The 17,957-nt window shown below is 36.9% G+C and overlaps 1 long non-coding RNA gene across 1 annotated transcript; it reads left to right on the forward strand.

Moving 5' to 3' along the window:
* Positions 1-1,758: 1,758 nt before the first annotated feature.
* LOC135970205 (uncharacterized) lies at positions 1,759-17,270 on the forward strand. The gene is made up of 4 exons (XR_012433227.1): positions 1,759-1,858; positions 3,809-5,835; positions 10,147-10,263; positions 16,973-17,270. It is a non-coding gene; the product is annotated as an uncharacterized lncRNA (long non-coding RNA).
* The last annotated feature ends 687 nt before the right edge of the window (positions 17,271-17,957 follow it).

A 17,957-nucleotide genomic window follows, 5' to 3' on the forward strand; every position in this document is an offset into this window, starting at 1 on the left:
GGTAGGTGTAAGAGGTTTTGGTCAAAAAGGCAAGATTTGAAACAATTATTGTAGGAAGTTGAAGAGTAACAGAACAGAGACTTGCTTAAGGGCACTGAGTTATTCTAATTATTCCTCTAATAATTCTCTTTGCAACCAATAGCTCAGGCCTATGTTTATGAAGTATCACAAAATCTGACATTTATCTAATTATTGGAAATTTTTTTTTAAAATTTAAGTTCACTGTTCTAATTATTTGACTCAAAATCTTTTCTAGATGCTTTTATCTCTCTAACACACGTTTTAGCTTATTATTTTTTTTAAAATGCTTATCTTAAAATCAATTTTGTTATTATTTATTTGCCCTTAAGAAATATACAAATTGGATTATGAGAAACTTGCTTTTATTCATTTATGTATCTCCCCACAGTACTAAGTATGGATAATACTTTTAACATAATAGAATTTTCTGTTTTTGTTTTATTATTATTATTTTTTAGATGACATTTCACACTGTCACCCAGGCTGGAGTGCAATGGCACAATCGTGGTTCACTGCAAACTCTACCTCCTGGGTTCAAGCAATTCTCCTGCCTCAGCCTCCTGAGTAGCTGAGATTATGGGTGTGTGCCACCATGCACAGCTAATTTTTGTATTTTTAGTAGACACAGGGTTTCGCCATGTTGGTCAGGCTGATCTTGAACTCCTGACCTCAGGTGATCCACCTGCCTTGGCCTCCCAAAATGCTGGGATTACAGGCATGAGCCACCGCGCCTGGCCTATTGTTTTACACTTTGAATAGACTTACTCTTTCTGGAAATAATTTTACATCATATCAGCTTTCTCTTTTTCTCATACCTGTAGTTTTCTGGGCCATTCTTGGCTTGCCATGAGGGCTCATGGTGGGATGGAAACACGACATGTTAAAATTTACTTAAAGTTATGATAAGGTTTGGTCATATTCTGTCTTCAATTTATGCTGAGGGCATGGCTTTTGTGTAATATTGTTTTTTCTTTTTTCTGTATTGTTTTTGGAGAAAATACTGGGAGACACGGTTCTGGGTAACCACCATTATCTTTAGCTACTCAAAAACCACCTAGTCATTAACTTTAAACATAACTACATTTGAAAAAATTAAATTTAGTTGAGCAAGTTGTTAAAATTTATGTTTATAATAACATATAAATTTGGTCTACACATTTCTATGTGTAAGAAATAAGAAATTTTAAAACGTCTTATTACTCCAAATGGAACAATTTTACCCACTTCTTCCCTGAGGTCACTGCATCCATGTTATATTGTACATTGGGCTTTTCACCCATGCTCAAGGCTGTGGGAAAATGTTAGGAGGTGTGTGAGAGCTGGATGTTAATCAGCTGTTCACACATGTGCTTTTGTAAGAAACAGAGTTCCCCCCCTTAAGACCCAAACAGGTCTAGAAATTGTTGTACAGAAATATTTTATGAAGCTACCACTCTGGCTTCCCACAGGACAGTTTGTCAGCGCATATATCATGTTCTTTCTCATTAAGCTATAGTTTCCTCAAATAGTGCCAGGAAGTAAGGAAAAGGCACTCTGTAAGGGCAGGGAGGATGATCAGAAGCCAGAGGGAAAAACACAAAAGTCAGAAAAATATAAATTACTATCTTAAAATATTAAAATATTATCCCAGACTCAGAATCCAATCCGAAATTAATGTTGTTCTGTTTTTATTATATAAAGAGATAATGAATGCCTAGTATACTTTAATTTTCTGATGCAACTTGTTGATTTCTGCTTCACAGCTACCTTAGAAATTGATGAGAACTATCCATTATTTCAGTTCATTTATAGAGTGACGGCCACAGATGAGGACTTCGCAAATGGTGATTGGCTGAATGTAGGTGGTGATCATTGTGCCAGATGCATTTATCACTTCAGCGTAAAGTGCAATCCTTTTAAAAAAGTTTTCAAGGACAGTTAATATAGTTTGATAATTAAAGACTGTATGAAGTTTACAACCACCAGGATGCAATACTCATGTTAATATTGAAAATGGCATTTTTAGAAGAAGCTATTTTCTTGAGGCATACAGGAAAATTACATGACTTCTAATTGAGGCGGAGGACTGGGAGGAAGATGTCAATGCTGAGGCAAAACTGTGGCTTTGCCTTTTGGAAGCTGATCAGAACTATTTCTCTTTCCGAGCTATTTCAATGACACATATGAATGTGATTATATATTTTTTGATGTTTCAGTATCCTAATTACTAAGTATTTAACCCTAAGAGACTTGCTTTTTCTCTTAATTGATTCATGGTTGTAAAGTCTCTTAGAGATTTGGCAAAATGAAAAGAACCTATAAAGTTTGTTTTGGAGACTTTAGCGATGCAATGGACTACAAAAGTCAGCATGCTTGCTCTGCAGCTGTTCTTTTTGAACATGTATTGAAATAGTTTACTACTTCTAATGTAGTAACTCACAGTATAAAGTAATGGAGCACCAAATGGCGGTGGGGTTGTCAGATGACTTGGGCTAAATATGGCTTTACCACCAACTAGTGCTATAATACTGGGGAAGTCGCTTAATCCCCCTTGCGTTTGATTTTCACAATTTTAAGAGATAATTTTTCATTCCATTAACCTTCAGTGATAGATGTGCCGTTGTCAGTCAAAGTATTCAAAATCCCTGTGGGATACTCCAAAAATATTTTGTTGTGGACCAGCCAATATGAAATTGTTTAGAAACACAAGACCTATCCCATTACATGATGTCTTTTCAATAAATTTTTTAAAATGCTGTGGTCCAGCTGAAAGTAATTATTACCATTTGTGTCATTTTCAGAAACATAATAGGAACCAAACAGGTGATTGTTTTAAAATTCATTGTTTTGAGAAATAGTTCTATTTTTAGAGACTAGAAATCATATCAGATTACAAAAAAGCACACAGAAGTAATTAAACTTTTCTTCAACGAAATTTTACCTCCTTCCAAACTAAATAGTTTTCAGATACTTTTGAGGCTATACTTACCTACTTTTATGTATTCTAAGAAGTGGCAGCAAGATAAATTATAAGCTGCATTAATATTTGAAATGGTAACACTTGAAATGGGTTTATACCATTATAATTATTTTGTTTCTTAAAAATGATAATGAGTTTATTTTGTATACTTTTAATGATAGTGATAGTGAGTTTATTCTACACTCTTTTAGCGTTGTATTAATTTGCAGAATTAAATTAATATTAAATACTTAATAAAAATTAAGCTTTTGGCTGGGCACGGTGGCTCATGCCTGTAATCCCAGTACTTTGGGAGGCCAAGACAGGCGGATCACAAGGTCAGGAGATCGAGACCATCCTGGCTAACACGGTGAAATTGTGTCTCCACTAAAAATACAAAAAATTAGCTGGGCATGGTGGCAGGCGCCTGGAGTTCCAGCTACTTGGGAAGCTGAGGCAGGAGAATGGCGTGAACCTGGGAGGCGGAGCTTGCAGTGAGCTGAGATCACACCACTGCACTCCAGCCTGGGCGACAAAGTGAGACTCCGTTAAAAGAAAAAAAAAAAAAGCTTTTAACAACTTATCTTAGAAAACTGTAAAGGGTTGTTCAGTTCTATTTAAAAAATAGCAAATATTTTGGTTATGTTCATAGGCTAAACAACCATATTGTTTTTCCTTTATTCTGATAATGTCAGTGGTTCTAATGCTAGTAGATCATAAAGAAAAACTGAAATTAATCAGTGTGAAAATAGATAACTTTCTATATATTTGCCCCAGTATCATGTCTTAATGATCTTCCATGCCTTCTCATTTATTCAGTCTTGAGTAATACATATTTTATTTTTCTAGTACACCATTGAGACACAGTTATCTGGACCAAAGAAAGGAGCAAACTCTTTTGGAGTGGATCCTGTAAGTGGTGGTGTTAGTGTAACAGGTGAAGATCCCCTGGATTTTGATGCTGGATATCATGTAATTAAAATGTGTATTTATTTTTCCATGCAGAATGAAACAGAATTTGTATCACTTTGAGTTCTTCATGAAAAATTAGACACCTTGTTATTTTGAAGGAAGATTAATATTTTGTGTCATTCATTTGTGAGGATTTCTGCAGTTAACCAAAAGCCTACATTCAATCTTTATGGTTACTGGAAATATAGAGATTATGTCTTAACATTTTAGTTCTACCAAAAAAAGTTTATGAAAAAAACAATTAAGTGTCATTTTAATCCGGGAAAACCAAATCAGTAAATCATTACAATGTAAATCTTTCTGAACATCAAAGAAATGAAAGAAACTTAAATCAGTCAAGTTTTCATGTTGAAACTATTATGATTCATATACCCTACCCCATTTAGAGTGTTAACTCACTTAAGTAGCCAAGGTAAGGTTGGGCATAAACCTTATAGGTGAATTTAAAACTAACATGGTAAGAAAGAATAGTATATGGTATTTACATGAGAAATATAATTTAAGGAAAGTATTCAGGAATGATTTTTCTGAGTGGAAAATGAATGATATATAAGTATGAACAACTGACTGGAAAGAAACCAGCTACTGGAGATAGTCTGTCCACATGGAAATGAAGTGGGTAGTTCGATAAATAAAGGTTGGTATTATTGTGATCATAAAATAATGTTTTACAACACTGTAAAAAAATTTCTATTTTCAGAAGTGTCTTCAAATTTACTATTTCTATTGAAATAGTAAATTGAGAAAATAGGTAATTGAGAAAATAGGAAGAAGGGAAAAATGCGAGAGATTAGAGTAAAAATAGAGAATTTGCTGCTGATAAGATAATTTGAGGGAAGAGTTAATAGTTAAAAATCTTAACTTTCTGGCCTGAAAGAACATAAGAAAGTCAATGAATATTTAAATTTCAATTTGATGTGTTGTATGTCAGAGGATGGTGGAGAGGCCAATGATACATACCTTTTAAGCAGCTTGAGTATTAGGACTACAATATGAGATAGGTTAGATGGAAGATAAATGGACATCATGCATATAAACCGTTCAGCTCCACATCTCTGATTCTTTCTGGGCCTCTTCACTTCCTACCTTGACCAACATTCAACCTATCTTCTACTAAGTCCTTTAAGATCACTTTCATCTTTCCACTGCATAACTCATCGATTCATTATATGACATCTGACATGTAATTACCTATCCAAGGGACTGAAGTTTGGTACAATCATTGTCAGCCCTTTCCTCAGCATGGAGTCTTATACACTGTAGAGTTTTATTGAATATCTGCTCAAAAAGGGTTTTTAGTGGATACTTACTGCCTCAGTGGTGTTTGGTTTTTGTTTTTGTTTTCAAAAGGGCATTTCCTGATATGAGTAAATGGTTTCTAAGGGGTGAGATGGGTGACAGGCTGAGGAGAAGAATATTCAATGTTTGATGACATTCTCAACTGTTCAGAAATTCCTTGTGTCATAGATCCCAAAGAGTAGCCCATCTTCCTATTTCTGGGGTTTAGCATCAAACAGCTTGCTTTGTCAATAGTTTCGGTGCACTGGATGAGGCATATAACCAAGCTACACAGACTTTTGAGTGAAATTTAATGGCATATGAAATGAAGCAACTTATAATGAATCTAAGAAAGATAAGTAAATGCAAGTAAGAAATCGCTTGTATTTCTTTTAGCTAATGAGAAGAAAAATAAGAATCTAGTTGGAGAAAACAAAACAAAAACCTAACAGGATGCATATTGTGAAACTATATATGTATTACAAAGTAGCATTTTGTAAAGTTTTAAAAAACTCTTTTCCAGGTTTTCCACCTTGTACTGAAAGCAACAGATACAACATGTCTGTTGTGTCAAGGAACACTAATTATCTTGATTGAAACATAAATGATGAGAAGCCTCAATTTGAGTAAGCATATTTATTTCAAGGTATATATATAGGAGAATGGTTAAAATAAACTTTTCACATATACAGTCGGCCCGTGGTGTCTGTGGGGCATGCATTCCAGGACTCCCCTGAATACCAAAAGCTATCGATGCTCAAGAATCTTTTATAATGTTGTATTATTTTCTTTTTCTTTTCTTTCTTTTTTTTTTTTTTAAAGACAGTCTCACTCTGTCGCCCAGGCTGGAGTGCAGTGACGCAATCTTGGCTTACTGCAACCTCCACCTCCTGGGTTTAAGCAATTGCCTCAGCCTCCTGAGTGGAGTAGCTGGGACTACAGGTGTGCGCCACCACGCCCAGCTAATTTTTGTATTTTTAGTAGAGCTGGGGTTTCACCATGTTGGCCAGGCTGGTCTTGAACTCCTGACTTCAAATGATCCAATCCACCCACCTCGGCCTCCCAAAGTGCTGGGATTATAGGTGTGAGCCACCATGCCGGTAGTTTTATTTTCATATAACCTATGCACATCCTCTTGTATACTTTAAATCATCTCTATATTACTTATAATACCTAATGTAGTATAAATGCTGTGTAAGTAGTTGTTATATCGTATTTAGGGAATATTTTTGTCCCCATGGTTGGTTAAATCTATGAATATAAAACCCATGGATACCAAGGACGACCGTGTTATAAATAATGATAATAAAGATTATGTAGCTACACAAATTTTTTTTGATGTTGTTAAAACATATGACTATGTATCAATGATTAAGGTATACACTGATAATAAGTAAAATATGTATTAGAAAATACTGGAAAGCAAATTTAGAAGTTACCAACATTGTAATATGGTAAAAGATCTTGGTGTATCTTCTTTTCCTTTCCTGAAGATTATTCATAGTTGCTATGTTGCTTTTTAATAATTACATTAATTTTAAATAAAAAGAAAGGTAGACCTTAAGCTTACAGCCTTTAATTTAAAATATTTTACTTTCATACTCTGGAAGCATAGTTGTAGCATTCAAAACTGTTTGCAGATAATGAACGCAATGAATATTAGATGTTTTTCTATACTTCAAAATGTAGTAATGAAATGTATTACTGCAATCTAAGAGGAATCAAATACTTCTTAGATTATGAAAGGGAAAAAGAAAAATAGTTTTCAAGTTACTTTCCTTATATCACTAAGTTATATCTCTACAGATGACTAAGGAGAATAATTCATTGTTTGATTCCCCAAATTCATTTTAAGTTATATTATCTGAACAACTTAAGGTAATTTGGAGCTTAGTTTATCCTTTATTTGTATGAATCACTTTCCTGACTGTGTTTGTAGTAGAGTTACCATCAACTTTTTGGAAAAATTTTCTGCTGCCTTCATGTCTTCAATAAGCATGAACTTATTGATTTTACTTTTTAGTAGAATTTAATGCTAGATATTATAAACAATACAAAAATTATCAAAATACTGCCCTCAACTACCTTTTTCCATCTCTCAAGTGAAATTGCATGTTAAGTAACAATTAATGAAGAGAAATATTTAATGTGGTCCAGAATATAAATATTATAATTTACATTATATTGTGGCACAAACGAGAAAACACTCTGTAGAGAAGAAACCACATTAGATTACTGCGATCAAGAAGGTTGCTCAAGGGATGGCATCACTCACTTTTCCTTTGAATTTACATTCCTTTGAGGACTTCCTTGAACCTCTCTTCTATCCCCAGATTTAGTTTTCTCTCTTTTTTAAGTTTGCAGCAAATTGACAGCATCTATTACCTAGTATTATAGCTGTTTATCCTGTGTTTCCCGTTAGCAGTGAGATCTGAACAAGGGCTAACACTTAGTCATATGTGCATTAACTGGAGTGACACATGGTAGGTTATCAATAAATGTCTGATGCCTGAATGAAAGGCTGAATAAGAACTGAATGTAACTTTCAGAAATGTTTTGGAAATTGATCAAGGACTTTTACATACAACTTGAAGAGGTTAAGCGATATATTTACAAGAACTTTCTGGAAACTTGCCCTAGTAGGTGGTGACTTTGGACAGAATTTCATCATATCAGATAACAAGATGCAAACGAATATATTTAGTCCTTTATGTTCAGTTGCCAATTATTCCATGCATTGAATATCTGGAATAATGGAGGTGCACTGTTCCAATTCTTTTTCATTTTCCATCTCTTTTATGCCATGTCTTTGACGTGCATAGTGCTAGAGACTATATGATTAAAAAATAATGCTTTTGCAAAAAGCTAAATAACTTTGTGCCACAAATGGATTTGTTCAACATTTGAATAGCTTTGAGACTTGTTAAATTCTTGACAAGAGAAAGGTGATATGATAAATCCAAAAGATTATTTCCAGGTTATCGTAACTTGGCAATTATGTGTGTAAGAATTCTCAAATTTGCATCCTCAAAATTTTTTATTGCCATTTTTTCTTAAGGCCATTTCCTTTGGATTCTATTAATGTGACTGAGAAGAAATCTGTTGGAGAAATTATAGCAAGAGTAAAAGCAACAGATTGAGAGGAATATAGCAGTATCATTTATTCCTTTAAGACTCAGCAGAAAATGTTTGGTTTGGACCCCTGTAAGTTTTAAATAAATACTTTTAGCCTGTGTTGGCTAAACATTCCCTATCTAATCTCTACACTTCCATTAGATCTTAGGCTGGTAAAACTGCCCTTTCAAAATTAAATTAAATATGAAGAATAAAACATTCCCCAAACATGTGGTATTTCACAGTTGCTGTTTTCCTGTTTCTGAAAATGACATTCTTGTGAAATAATGGGTGATGTAATACCTTGCTTTTATAACTGGCTATCATTTTTCAGAGGCACTCAATACAAATGCTCTGTGCATCCTTATAAATTATAGGATGAAATGTCATGTCTATCTTTTCAATTTGATTTGAGAAAATTGGGACTTTTCCAGAATGCCTAGGTTTTGGATATTTGTTACGAACAGATTTCTGCCTGTGTGAATAGGATTGCTGTTCTGAAATATTTCTCTCTTATGGGTTGTCACACTAGCTGGTTTTATCAATCAGGGTACAACCAGAGAAAAATAACCACTAAGAGTACACTGTAGGCTGGGCGCAGTGGCTCATGCCTGTCATACCAGCATTTTGGTAGGCCGAGCGGGTGGATCACGAGGTCAAGAAATTGAGACCATTCCTGGCCAACATGATGAAACCCCGTCTGTACTAAAAACACAAAAATTAGGTGGGCATGGTGGTGGGCGCCTGTAGTCCCAGCTACTCAGGAGGCTGAGACAGGAGAATCACTTGAACCCGGAAGGTGGAGGTTGCAGTGAGCCGAGATTGCGCCATTGCATTCCAGCCTGGGTGACAGAATGAGACTTCATCTCATAGAAAAAAGAAAAAAAAAAAAAGTACACTGTAGCAGTGAGTTAAGTAGTCTCTGTAAGACTTTGTGTCTGATGCTGAAGCTTTCACCCCTCAAGCAGGAAGTAAGGAAGAGAAGATGCATACAAAGTTGGGGAGGTTAAGGGTAGTCTGGAACACACAAGCATGTGCTGGGCCCCATAAGAATGAATTGAAACCCATGTTAGTTCTTTGTGCTTCTGACCTTGCTTGTGTGGGTGTTCTGAAGAAACTGAGCCTTTCATCACAGGGCTGAGTATACAGACCTGTTCTAGGAGTCAGAGAAGCTGAAAGAAGATCCAGCAGTAGGTCAAGCAGTTTCAGATTTAGCTGAAGCTACTTCACACCAACAATAACACAGCAGATCAACAAAAACATGCATAACAAACAAAATGGCTGCTGCTACCCTTCTACCCTCCAAGTTGGCCAAGAATTTCCCTGTGTCTCACCAAACTGACACACACACAAAATAGAATTCTGAGAAATACAGTTTGGCTTAGCAAATGTGGCACATTACAAAGCCATCATACTAATCATTCAATATTTGAGATAATTTATTTGAATCCTGAAACTTGTTGGCAACTTATGCATTTAACTTCAAGATCCAAATACCAGTGGGAGAAGAAGTCCATTATTAAATAATGATGTACTAGCTAGAGAAAATTTAGAAGAGATTCCATAAGGCCTTGTGGAAATTATGAAGATATTCAGGATAGGGTCAAGGTAGAATATTTTTGAACAAGAAAGAAGAAATTCTGGGAGGGAAGATAGGTGATGGTACCAGAAATAAAGAGCCACTTCTGTTGCTGTCATTTTTTTTTTTATAAGTTTGACGTTTGAGCTCATTTTTCATTTTTGTACACAATAAGATTGAGTTAAGATAGAAGGCAGAAGCAATGAATGATTAAGATTTTAATATGGTTTGACAAATTTTTCAGGCTCAAAAACATCATTTATGGTAGACGGAGCAAGATGGCCGAATAGGAACAGCTCCAGTCTCCAACTCCCAGCGCGAGCGACACAGAAGACCCATGATTTCTGCATTTTCAACTGAGGTACTGGGTTCATCTCACTGGGGAGTGCCGGACGATCGGTGCTGGTCAGCTGCTGCAGCCCGACCAGCAAGAGCTGAAGCAGGGCGAGGCATTGCCTCACCTGGGAAGCACAAGGGGAAGGGAATCCCCTTTCCTAGCCAGGGGAACTGAGACACACAACACCTGGAAAATCGGGTAACTCCCACCCCAATACTGCACTTTAAGCAAACAGGCACACCAGGAGATCATATCCCACACCTGGCCGGGAGGGTCCCACACCCACGGAGCCTCCCTCATTGCTAGCACAGCAGTCTGTGATCTACCGGCAAGGCAGCAGCGAGGCTGGGGGAGGGGCGCCCGCCATTGCTGAGGCTTAAGTAGGTAAACAAAGCTGCTGGGAAGCTCGAACTGGGTGGAGCTCACAGCAGCTCAAGGAAACCTGCCTGTCTCTGTAGACTCCACCTCTGGGGACAGGGCACAGTAAACAATAACAAAACGCAGCCGAAACCTCTGCAGACGCAAACGACTCTGTCTGACAGCTTTGAAGAGAGCAGTGGATCTCCCAACAGGGAGGTTGAGATCTGAGAAGGGACAGACTCCCTGCTCAAGTGGGTCCCTGACCCCTGAGTAGCCTAACTGGGAGACATCCCCCACTAGGGGCAGTCAGACACCCCACACCTCACAGGGTGGAGTACACCCCTGAGAGGAAGCTTCCAAAGCAAGAATCAGACAGGTACACTCGCTGTTCAGAAATATTCTATCTTCTGCAGCCTCTGCTGCTGATACCCAGGCAAACAGGGTCTGGAGTGGACCTCAAGCAATCTACAACAGAACTACAGCTGAGGGTCCTGACTGTTAGAAGGAAAACTATCAAACAGGAAGGACACCTACACCAAAACCCCATCAGTACATCACCATCATCAAAGACCAGAGGCAGATAAAACCACAAAGATGGGGAAAAAGCAGGGCAGAAAAGCTGGAAAGTCAAAAAATAAGAGCGCATCTCCCCCGGCAAAGGAGCGCAGCTCATCGCCAGCAACGGATCAAAGCTGGACGGAGAATGACTTTGACGAGATGAGAGAAGGCTTCCGTCAATCAAATTTCTCAGAGCTAAAGGAGGAATTACATACCCAGTGCAAAGAAACTAAAAATCTTGAAAAAAAAGTGGAAGAATTGATGGCTAGAGTAATTAATGCAGAGAAGGTCATAAACGAAATGAAAGAGATGAAAACTATGACACAAGAAATACATGACAAATGCACAAGCTTCAGTAACCGACTCGATCAACTGGAAGAAAGAGTATCTGCGATTGAGGACCAAATGAATGAAATGAAGCGAGAAGAGAAACCAAAAGAAAAAAGAAGAAAAAGAAATGAACAAAGCCTGCAAGAAGTATGGGATTATGTAAAAAGACCAAATCTACGTCTGATTGGGGTGCCTGAAAGTGAGGGGGAAAATGGAACCAAGTTGGAAAACACTCTTCAGGATATCATCCAGGAGAACTTCCCCAACCTAGTAGGGCAGGCCAACATTCAAATCCAGGAAATACAGAGAACGCCACAAAGATACTCCTCGAGAAGAGCAACTCCAAGACACATAATTGCCAGATTCACCAAAGTTGAAATGAAGGAAAAAATCTTAAGGGCAGCCAGAGAGAAAGGTCGGGTTACCCACAAAGGGAAGCCCATCAGACTAACAGCAGATCTCTCGGCAGAAACTCTCCAAGCCAGAAGAGAGTGGGGGCCAATATTCAACATTCTTAAAGAAAAGAATTTTAAACCCAGAATTTCATATCCAGCCAAACTAAGTTTCATAAGTGAAGGAGAAATAAAATCCTTTACAGATAAGCAAATGCTTAGAGATTTCGTCACCACTAGGCCTGCCTTACAAGAGACCCTGAAGGAAGCACTCAACATGGAAAGGAACAACCGGTACCAGCCATTGCAAAAACATGCCAAAATGTAAAGACCATCGAGGCTAGGAAGAAACTGCATCAACTAACGAGCAAAATAACCAGTTAATATCATAATGGCAGGCTCAAGTTCACACATAACAATCTTAACCTTAAATGTAAATGGAATAAATGCTCCAATTAAAAGACACAGGCTGGCAAACTGGATAAAGAGTCAAGACCCATCTGTCTGCTGTATTCAGGAGACCCATCTCACACACAGAGACATACATAGGCTCAAAATAAAGGGATGGAGGAAGATTTACCAAGCAAATGGAGAACAAAAAAAAGCGGGGGTTGCAATAGTAGTCTCTGATAAAACAGACTTTAAACCATCAAAGATCAAAAGAGACAAAGAAGGCCATTACATAATGGTAAAGGGATCAATTCAACAGGAAGAGCTAACTATCCTAAATATATATGCACCCAATACAGGAGCACCCAGATTCATCAAGCAAGTCCTTAGAGACTTACAAAGAGACTTAGACTCCCATACAATAATAATGGGAGACTTCAACACTCCACTGTCAACATTAGACAGATCAACGAGACAGAAAGTTAACAAGGATATCCAGGAATTGAACTCATCTCTGCAGCAAGCAGACCTAATAGACATCTATAGAACTCTCCACCCCAAATCAACAGAATATACATTCTTCTCAGCACCACATCGTACTGACTCCAAAATCGACCACGTAATTGGAAGTAAAGCACTCCTCAGCAAATGTACAAGAACAGAAATTATAACAAACTGTCTCTCAGACCACAGTGCAATCAAACTAGAACTCAGGACTAAGAAACTCAATCAAAACCGCTCAACTACATGGAAACTGAACAACCTGCTCCTGAACGACTACTGGGTACATAATGAAATGAAGGCAGAAATAAAGATGTTCTTTGAAACCAATGAGAACAAAGATACAACATACCAGAATCTCTGGGACACATTTAAAGCAGTGTGTAGAGGGAAATTTATAGCACTAAATGCCCACAAGAGAAAGCAGGAAAGATCTAAAATTGACACTCTAACATCGCAATTAAAAGAACTAGAGAAGCAAGAGCAAACACATTCGAAAGCTAGCAGAAGGCAAGAAATAACTAAGATCGGAGCAGAACTGAAGGAGATAGAGACACAAAAAACTCTCCAAAAAATCAATGAATCCAGGAGTTGGTTTTTTGAAAAGATCAACAAAATTGACAGACCACTAGCAAGACTAATAAAGAAGAAAAGAGAGAAGAATCAAATCGACGCAATTAAAAATGATAAAGGGGATATCACCACCGACCCCACAGAAATACAAACTACCATCAGAGAATACTATAAACACCTCTACGCAAATAAACTGGAAAATCTAGAAGAAATGGATAATTTCCTGGACCCTTATACTCTTCCAAGACTAAACCAGGAAGAAGTTGAATCCCTGAATAGACCAATAGCAGGCTCTGAAGTTGAGGCAATAATTAATAGCCTACCAACCAAAAAAAGTCCAGGACCAGATGGATTCACAGCTGAATTCTACCAGAGGTACAAGGAGGAGTTGGTACCATTCCTTCTGAAACTATTCCAATCAATAGAAAAAGAGGGAATCCTCCCTAACTCATTTTATGAGGCCAACATCATCCTGCTACCAAAGCCTGGCAGAGACACAACAAAAAAAGAGAATTTTAGACCAATATCCCTGATGAACATCGATGCAAAAATCCTCAATAAAATACTGGCAAACCGGATTCAGCAACACATCAAAAAGCTTATCCACCATGATCAAGTGGGCTTCATCCCTGGGATGCAAGGCTGGTTCAACATTCGCAAATCAATAAACATAATCCAGCATATAAACAGAACTAAAGACAAGAACCACATGATTATCTCAATAGATGCAGAAAAGGCTTTTGACAAAATTCAACAGCCCTTCATGCTAAAAACTCTCAATAAATTCGGTATTGATGGAACATACCTCAAAATAATAAGAGCTATTTATGACAAACCCACAGCCAATATCATACTGAATGGGCAAAAACTGGAAAAATTCCCTTTGAAAACTGGCACAAGACAGGGATGCCCTCTCTCACCACTCCTATTCAACATAGTGTTGGAAGTTCTGGCTAGGGCAATCAGGCAAGAGAAAGAAATCAAGGGTATTCAGTTAGGAAAAGAAGAAGTCAAACTGTCCCTGTTTGCAGATGACATGATTGTATATTTAGAAAACCCCATTGTCTCAGCCCAAAATCTCCTTAAGCTGATAAACAACTTCAGCAAAGTCTCAGGATACAAAATTAATGTGCAAAAATCACAAGCATTCTTATACACCAGTAACAGACAAACAGAGAGCCAAATCAGGAATGAACTTCCATTCACAATTGCTTCAAAGAGAATAAAATACCTAGGAATCCAACTGACAAGGGATGTAAAGGACCTCTTCAAGGAGAACTACAAACCACTGCTCAGTGAAATAAAAGAGGACACAAACAAATGGAAGAACATACCATGCTCATGGATAGGAAGAATCAATATGGTGAAAATGGCCATACTGCCCAAGGTAATTTATAGATTCAATGCCATCCCCATCAAGCTACCAATGAGTTTCTTCACAGAATTGGAAAAAACTGCTTTAAAGTTCATATGGAACCAAAAAAGAGCCCACATCTCCAAGACAATCCTAAGTCAAAAGAACAAAGCTGGAGGCATCACACTACCTGACTTCAAACTATACTACAAGGCTACAGTAACCAAAACAGCATGGTACTGGTACCAAAACAGAGATCTAGACCAATGGAACAGAACAGAGTCCCCAGAAATAATACCACACATCTACAACCATCTGATCTTTGACAAACTTGAGAGAAACAAGAAATGGGGAAAGGATTCCCTATTTAATAAATGGTGCTGGGAAAATTGGCTAGCCATAAGTAGAAAGCTGAAACTGGATCCTTTCCTTACTCCTTATACGAAAATTAATTCAAGATGGATTAGAGACTTAAATGTTAGACCTAATACCATAAAAATCCTAGAGGAAAACCTAGGTAGTACCATTCAGGACATAGGCATGGGCAAAGACTTCATGTCTAAAACACCAAAAGCAACGGCAGCAAAAGCCAAAATTGACAAATGGGATCTCATTAAACTAAAGAGCTTCTGCACAGCAAAAGAAACTACCATCAGAGTGAACAGGCAACCTACAGAATGCGAGAAAATTTTTGCAATCTACTCATCTGACAAAGGGCTAATATCCAGAACCTACAAAGAACTCAAACAAATTTACAAGAAAAAAACAAACAACCCCATCAAAAAGTGGGCAAAGGATATGAACAGACATTTCTCAAAAGAAGACATTCATACAGCCAACAGACACATGAAAAAATGCTCATCATCACTGGCCATCAGAGAAATGCAAATCAAAACCACAATGAGATACCATCTCACACCAGTTAGAATGGCGATCATTAAAAAGTCAGGAAACAACAGGTGCTGGAGAGGATGTGGAGAAATAGGAACACTTTTACACTGTTGGTGGGATTGTAAACTAGTTCAACCATTATGGAAAACAGCATGGCGATTCCTCAAGGATCTAGAACTAGATGTACCATATGACCCAGCCATCCCATTACTGGGTATATACCCAAAGGATTATAAATTATGCTGCTATAAAGACACATGCACACGTATGTTTATTGCAACACTATTCACAATAGCAAAGACTTGGAATCAACCCAAATGTCCATCAGTGACAGATTGGATTAAGAAAATGTGGCACATATACACCATGGAATACTATGCAGCCATAAAAAAGGATGAGTTTGTGTCCTTTGTAGGGACATGGATGCAGCTGGAAACCATCATTCTTAGCAAACTATCACAAGAACAGAAAACCAAACACCGCATGTTCTCACTCATAGGTGGGAACTGAACAATGAGATCACTTGGACTCAGGAAGGGGAACATCACACACCGGGGCCTATCATGGGGAGGGGGGAGGGGGGAGGGATTGCATTGGGAGTTATACCTGATGTAAATGACGAGTTGATGGGTGCAGCACACCAACATGGCACAAGTATACATATGTAACAAACCTGCACATTATGCACATGTACCCTACAACTTAAAGTATAATAATAATAAATAAATTTTAAAAAAACATCATTTATTGTTGTAATTAAAGTAAAATATTCTGGTTTGTGTTTGATATTTTTTAAGTAGGAATGCTATCTATGCTTAGTCAATGAATGATCATTTAGAAACTTGTAGAAAAATATGATGCAACCATTTTTAATATTTAATTATATTTACAATGTAAACAAACAGAAGCTTTTTTTATTTTATTTTATTTTTTGAGACAGAATCTCGCTCTGTCACTCAGGCTAGAGTGCAGTGGTGCAATCTTGGCTCACTGCAACCTCCGCCTCCCGGTTCAAGCAATTCTCTTGCCTCAGTCTCCCAAGTAACTGGGACTACAGGCATGTGCCACCATGCCCTGCTAATTTTTGTATTTTTAGTAGAGATGGGTTTCACCATGCTGGTCAGGCTGGTCTTGAACTCCTGACCTCATGATCTGCCCGCCTTAGCCTCCCAAGGTGCTAGGATTACAGGTGTGAGCCACCTCACCCAACAGAAGCTTTTAAGAAAGTGTTTCCAATGGACGTAGAATTGCTAAATATTGCTTTTCTCGTGTATGAAAAAAGTATACTGTTAAGTGAATTAAAACATCGTTAATATAAATAAGTTAACATAGACTTAATTATCAAGTTTGGCCATTTTTCTTCATTTTATTTATTTTTTATTAGCCACAGGAACAATCACTCTTCTTCAGCCTTTGAATCTTGACAACCCAAGTAACTCCAAAATCTACTCTTTGGAAATTGAGGCAACAGATAATGGGAATAATACCAGCAGCTATATGTTTACAGTTTTTGTGGAGAATGTAGATGATCCTATTTCCTGTGATCCAAGTTTTTCTACAGGAGCAGGTATAATACAAGTCAATTTTATTGATAAAATTCATGAGACAATAATAAAATTTAAAAATATAACTTGGAATTATAGTTTAAGCTTTCTAGTTTTATAAATGGGAAGTAAATAAAAGCAAATAAAGTTAGAGACATAGCATGTTCCTACAAAGAAAAAAAAATAAAGTTACTATAATTCAAATTTGAATTCAAATTATCATTTCTGTGTGTGGTAGATAGGGATAGGAGTAATGACAAAATTATTCTGAGTGTATCTGTAACATATGGATTGATATGTAGGCTCACAATTTATCAAACACATAAAAATCTAAACAGTAAAATATAATTTTCACCTACTAAATTGGCCAAAATATGAAAATAATAGGAAAAAATTCAGCATTGGCTAGGATATACAGAAATTATCACTTTCATAAAGTGGGATTTTAGAATAACCACCTAGAATACTATTTCATAAACAGTTATTTTTAAAATGATTATAATCTGTACCTGAGTATTTCTCCCTGAATTCTTCTTTAGAGACATATTGGAGATATAATGAAGATTTATGTTCAAAGTTTGTAATAGCATAAGGTTTGAAATAACCAAAATGTCTAAGAATAAGAAATTGATTAAAAGACACTATGTCCATTTGATGAATTGCTATCTAACCATTAAAGATTATCTTCAAAAAATAATAAGCATGAAATGATACATGATAACAAACTATAAACGTATTTCCTTTAATTTGGTGTATACAATAATGTATATACCACATATAAATTATAAACACATATACCATTTGTATATAATCATTATTTATTTT

This window comes from Macaca fascicularis, chromosome 3 (genome assembly GCF_037993035.2).
Source record: "Macaca fascicularis isolate 582-1 chromosome 3, T2T-MFA8v1.1".
Taxonomy (NCBI): domain Eukaryota; kingdom Metazoa; phylum Chordata; class Mammalia; order Primates; family Cercopithecidae; genus Macaca; species Macaca fascicularis.